The following is a 6,507-nucleotide window of genomic DNA, read 5'->3' on the forward strand; positions in this document are numbered from 1 at the left end:
ATAGCACACCTGTCCGCCCTTTGCTAATCCTGGCTTCCTGGTGTTTGCCCATCATCCCTCTCACCTGTCCATCAAAAACTATACAGTGACCTAAATGTGCTGACAGCCCATTCAGGAGGCAATGACATCAGTATCAAGAGAAGACGGGGGAAAATAAATAAATAAATAAAACAGCCTTTTTGAAATCCCTGAGCTGCAGCAGTGCAAGTAGAACTTTTTGTCCCAGTTTGGCCGTTGACATTTTCCTGTTTTTTTATTTTTTCCTCCCCCTTCTGGCATCAGCAGAGGATTTATGATGAACAAAGGGAGTGAACACTGGATAAAAGCGCTAAACTGGCCTGCAGAGCCACTGTCTGGAGGGGGAAATAGCTTTGTGTGATGGGAGTTTTGTTCTAAGCCCCGCGGCCGGAGCTCAGTTTAACATCTGCTTCTGTCACACTCGGGGACGAGGTGCAGAACACTGTGGCACATTAAAGTACAGCCCAGTGCGCGCACACACACAAACACACATATAGTCTTTATGGTCATGTGAAGGCCTAGTCCCAGTACTCACAGTAAATAAGCATGAATATAAAAATAAAGTTGTAGTCAGCCTTTATTTTGCTCAAACACACGCACTCAATACTTCCTATGAAATGTTTGTCTAACCCTGGTAGCTGAGAGTAATCTACTTTAACTAGTGATGCAGAGTGTAAATAAAAGTGTGGTTAAACACCTCACCTACTATCAGTTTGACTAAGAGCAAGAACAGCTTTAAAAGACTACAAACTGGAACTCTTGCACAGGTTTGATTACCTCAAAAATGCAGTGAAAACAGTATGACGAGAGGTTCAAAGGGTGTTAGAAAAGACAAAAACCTGAAAGGCTATCTTCTTCTTCTTTACCACACGCGATGCGAGCATGCTTCAAAGCTGCGTATCTTTTCTCAGACAGAACGCCATTACTCCGACCTCGCATCTGGACACTTTGTTTTACCAAGGTGACAAGTGTGAAGTGTTATAAATTCAGTTATCTTGCATGTCTTTGCGTCAGCTCAGACAAATGCTGAATGTTTTGTGGAGCTGGACTCGAGCTTTTGTGTTCAGAAAAAAATAATAATGAGGGTGTTTAAGCGGAAAGACCTACACTCAGTTCAGTTCCTGTAATACAGAGCGTGAATCACTTCACAATCTATGACGTATGAGGACAGGAGCATGCCGGCCTCCACATTATCTCCACATGAACTCTATGAACTTTGCTTCAAGGATTTTAACAGATTACCCATGCCCATGCTCACCTGACCAAGCATATCTCTCTCTCAGGCAGTGTGACGCACATTTGCACTACAATCCTTTGACAATGGATCACGAAATAGGATAAAACTGGAAGAGCGATGTCCAACTTTTGAGGAGCGTTGATTACTTCTAATTTCTTAACAAAAGGCCCCGTTATGCCCACCTTGCATACAACAAAATTGTCACGTCTAATGTCGCGAGCCGCCATTTCTACCAGTCATGCACCTCCTGCAAACACACAAGCATTTGACTGTGTTGGTTTTTGTTGACATTTTAATGACACATCAGTGCAGAAGCTCAGAGAGTGACATATTATATAGAGAAAGTGTCATGGTCCCCGTGCCTGCCCAGCCGGCCTCACAAGGCTACACTTGTGTTTTTTTTTCTCTTTCTCCCCCTATCTCTCTGCCTGGGCGGAGCTCACAGCTGGCTCCCGCCCTTGGCTCTCACAGCTGTTGGCGATCAGCTGATTATCCGTCTTCTATTTGAGGCTGGGTCACAGATCCTCTCATCGCGGGATGATTGCGCTACTGACGTTAGTCTACCTTTCCAGCTCCCGTGGTCTTACAGCTTTATGCCTTCGTGATTTGTGAGTGATATCTCCCTTTCCCTGTTCCAGCTTATCTTCCCGGACCTGTGACCTCCCCGCGGTACGAACGTGTGTGAGGACGTGAGCGAGCGTGAGAGAGAGAGAGCCTTCCCCTAATCCCCTGGAACCCTGAATTTCCCGTCACTGTATATATTATTGCACGGGTGTGTAAATAAATTGTGTTTTGAGACATCAACCTTCTCTGCGCTTGAGTCCCTGCTTTCAGCCCGTGACAGAATCATCCCGCCAGGAAATGGACTCAGCAGACTCGGCGGCCTCCACTCCCACTCTCGCCACCCTGGCCGCAATGCTGGAGCGACACGAACAGATGTTTGTTCATCTCCGTGGCGAGCTCGCTGCTCTCACGCAGGCTGTGGCCCAACGAACACCCCTGCCGGCAGTTCCACCTGCCGCCGCTCCTCTCCAGGAAGCCTCGGCCTCAGCAGTAAGTGCCACACCTCCTGCTTCTTCACTTTCCCAAGCTAACAGATTTCTACCCACACCGAAAGCTTTCTCCGGAGAAATTGATAAATGTGCTGGCTTCCTCACTCAATGTGCCCTTCAGTTTCGTCAGCAACCGCAAGCTTTTGCTAACGATGGTGCTAAGATTGCATATATAGTTCAACTACTCCAGGATCGGGCTCTGATTTGGGCTCAAGCTGTGCTCCACGCCAACCCTGACATAACGTATTCTGACTTTTTGGATAAGTTCAAAGGCGTCTTCGATAGAAAATCCACCACGCTCACAGCCGGCCAGCGCCTGCTCGCGCTCAAACAAGGCAAGCGGAGTTTGGCTGATTTCTCTATTGACTTCTTCACCTTAGCTGAACAGACAGAGTGGGGGGAGGAGGCTTTAAAAAGTACTTTGCTTTCTAATGTTAACGAAGACATAAAGAAAGAACTGATGCTTCGTGAACTGCCTTCTTCCCTAGACGCGCTTATGACCCTATGCGTTCGGCTGGATGACAGAGTACGTGCACACCGGAGCGCGCACACACGGACGGGACAGGAATCACTGGATTATCACGGGGCCTCTCCAGCCGGCCGCGGGCCGCGCGACTCTGACGCCGGTGATGAGGAGGAGCCCATGCAGCTTGGACACTCGCGGCTAACGCCTGCAGAGCGCCAGCGCCGTCTGGCCGCCGGTGAGTGCGTCTATTGTGGCCGTAAGGGTCACTCTGTCTCCTCGTGCCCGACGCTGGCAAAAGGGCGCGCTCGCCAGTGATTGAGAGGGTGCTGGTGGGCGATCTGTCTAGTAAAAACCCTCTCCCCAGACTTCTCTTACCGGCCAAACTTCAAGTACAATCTGTTTTTCACTCGCTTTCAGTACTCATTGACTCTGGGGCTGAGCAGAACTTTATTGACACCTTGCTCGCCGCCAAGCTGAACATCGCTTTGGAGCCCTTGTCACGCCCTCTCCGCGTGCACGCGCTCTCTGGTCACCGCCTGCCCGATATCACTCATGTCTCGGAATTCCTTTCGTTGTCTCTCTCGGGCAATCACACGGAGAGGATTTGTTTTTTTGCATTCACGGCTCCGCTCACTCCGCTGGTTCTCGGTCACCCCTGGCTTGTGCTCCATAACCCGCACATTGACTGGGAGAAGGGTGACGTCCTGGGTTGGAGTGTTAATTGTCACATGTCCTGCCTTCGGGCGGCCACGGCGCCCATTCCGCTTCTGCCCTCTGGTTCGCCGTCCGACCCCCCAGATCTTTCGGCGGTTCCGCGGGTCTATCATGACTTGCGTGGCGTGTTCTGCAAGGATCGGGCACGGTCCCTTCCCCCCCACCGCCCGTATGACTGCGCTATCGATCTCCTTCCGGGGGCTCCGTTGCCGTCTAGCCGCCTGTACAGCCTCTCCCAGCCGGAGCGGGTCGCTATGGAGCGTTACATCTCTGAGTCGCTCGCTACGGGCTTGATCCGTCCCTCCTCCTCCCCGGTTGCGGCTGGGTTCTTCTTCGTGGACAAGAAGGACGGTTCGTTGCGCCCGTGTATCGACTTTCGCGGCCTTAACCTGATCACTGTCAAGAACAAGTATCCTTTGCCGCTGCTTTCCTCTGCTTTTGAGCTGCTCCAGGGCATGACTGTTTTTACTAAGCTGGACCTGCGCAACGCCTACCACCTGGTTCGCATCCGGGAGGGGGATGAGTGGAAGACGGCCTTCAATACTCACCAGGGGCACTTTGAGTACCTTGTTATGCCCTTCGGCCTCACCAACGCTCCCGCTGTTTTTCAGACCATGGTGAACGAGGTGCTTCGTGACTTTGTTAATCGCTGTGTCTTTGTGTACTTGGATGATATTCTCATTTTTTCTAAGTCACTCGCGGAGCATCAGGTGCATGTGAGACAGGTCCTGCAACGCCTCTTGGAGAACCGGCTGTTTGTGAAGGGGGAGAAGTGTGTGTTCCACGCGCCTGCGGTGGCTTTCCTGGGCTATATAGTTGAGAACGGAAATCTACGTACCGACCCTGGGAAGGTGCGTGCGGTGGTTGAATGGCCAGTCCCTCCTAATCGCCGCCAACTGCAACGTTTTCTGGGATTCGCTAATTTCTACAGGAGATTCATTCGCGATTTCAGTAAGATCTCTCTCCCTCTCACTAGACTCACCTCTCCGAAGGTTCCTTTTCTGTGGGACCCTGCCGCTCAGCGAGCCTTCGTCCAGCTCAAGGAGAGGTTTTCCTCAGCGCCCATCCTCCGGCAGCCGGACCTCACAAGGCAGTTCGTGGTGGAGGTCGACGCTTCTGACTCTGGGGTGGGGGCGGTTCTCTCACAACAGGAGGACGGTAAGCTTCACCCATGTGCTTTCTTCTCTCGCCGTCTCTCACCCGCAGAAAGCAATTACAACGTCGGGGATCGGGAACTCTTGGCCATAAAACTCGCCTTGGAGGAATGGAGACATTGGCTGGAGGGGGCTGCTCACCCATTCATTGTTTGGACGGATCACAAGAACCTGGAGTACATCCGTTCGGCCAGACGCCTCAGTTCTCGGCAAGCCAGGTGGGCATTGTTCTTCGCTCGCTTTGATTTCACCATCACCTACAGGCCCGGATCTCGCAACGTGAAACCGGATGCCCTGTCCCGGCAGTTTTCCACCACGGAGGAGGAGTCGGTACCCGAACCAGTTCTGCCGGCGGCCTGGGTGGTTGGAGCCGTTTCCTGGGAGATTGAATCCCTCATTCAGGAGGCACAAGAGACTGAACCGGATCCTGGGACCGGCCCAAGGGGCCGCCTCTTCGTCCCCTCGGCGGTCCGCTCCCAGGTACTCCAGTGGGCTCACACTGCCCGTTTCTCATGCCACCCCGGGGTCTTCCGTACCCTGTCCTTCCTTCGACGCTATTTCTGGTGGCCCACCATGGCAAGGGACGCCAGGGAGTTTGTGACCGCCTGCCCCGCCTGCGCCCAGAACAAGCGGTCAAACCAACCTCCGTCGGGCCATCTTCTACCTCTCCCTACGCCGGCTCGACCATGGTCACACATCGCGCTGGACTTCATCACTGGACTGCCTCCTTCTGCAGGTTACACCGCCATACTAACTATCATCGACCGTTTCTCTAAGGCTGCACACTTTGTCGCCCTTCCTAAACTCCCTACAGCTCTGGAGACGGCTCGGCTCCTCGCCTCACATGTGTTCAGGCTCCACGGGATCCCCGAGGACATTGTCTCGGACAGGGGACCACAGTTCACTTCCCGAGTATGGAAGGAGTTTTGCACCGCATTGGGGGCCAAGGTCAGCCTCTCTTCTGGTTTCCACCCACAGAGCAACGGACAGTCCGAACGGGCTAACCAGGAGTTGGAAGCTGCCGGTGTGTTGCCTCCCACAATCAATCGACCTGGAGTGAACAGCTGCCATGGATCGAGTACGCCCACAACAGCCACTCCTCCGCCGCCACGGGCAGGTCACCCTTTGAGGCATCCCTGGGCTACCAACCACCCCTGCTCCCAGCTGTCGAAGGTGCGCACTCTGTCCCCTCTGTTCAGGCTCACCTCCGCGGGTGCCGCCGGGCCTGGCGTGCTACTCGGGCCGCTCTACTCCGCACTAAGGAGCGCAACAAAGCCCTCGCTGACCGTCACCGGACACCGGCCCCTGAATACTCCATCGGTCAACAGGTATGGCTGTCTACCCGTTTTGTGCCGTTGCGGACGGAGTCTAAGAAGCTGTCACCTCAGTTCATTGGCCCCTTTCCCATAGACTCCATTGTCAACCCTGTGTCCGTTCGCCTCAAGCTGCCTCGTACCATGCGGATTCACAATGTTTTCCATGTGTCCCAGGTCAAGCCGGTGCTCTCCAGCCCGCTGTGTCCTCCTGCCAGGCCCCCGCCGCCCCCCCGGCTTGTGGGTGGTCAGCTGGTCTATGACATCTCCCGCATCATGGACTCCCGGCGCCGCGGCAGGGGTTTTCAGTACCTGGTGGATTGGGAGGGCTACGGGCTAGAGGAACGTTCCTGGGTGCCTCGGGCGGCTGTTCTGGACAGGAATATGCTTCGGGACTTCCATCGCAGGCATCCAGGTAAGCCTGGTGGGTCGCCGGGAGGCTCCCGTTGAGGGGGGGGTACTGTCATGGTCCCCGTGCCTGCCCAGCCGGCCTCACAAGGCTACACTTGTGTTTTTTTTTCTCTTTCTCCCCCTATCTCTCTGCCTGGGCGGA

This window comes from Aulonocara sp. 'chitande type north' Nkhata Bay, linkage group LG22 (assembly GCF_057382095.1).
Source record: "Aulonocara sp. 'chitande type north' Nkhata Bay isolate Kocher_YH1m ecotype deep benthic linkage group LG22, A_spYH_male_GT1.1, whole genome shotgun sequence".
Classification (NCBI taxonomy): Eukaryota; Metazoa; Chordata; class Actinopteri; order Cichliformes; family Cichlidae; genus Aulonocara; species Aulonocara sp. 'chitande type north' Nkhata Bay.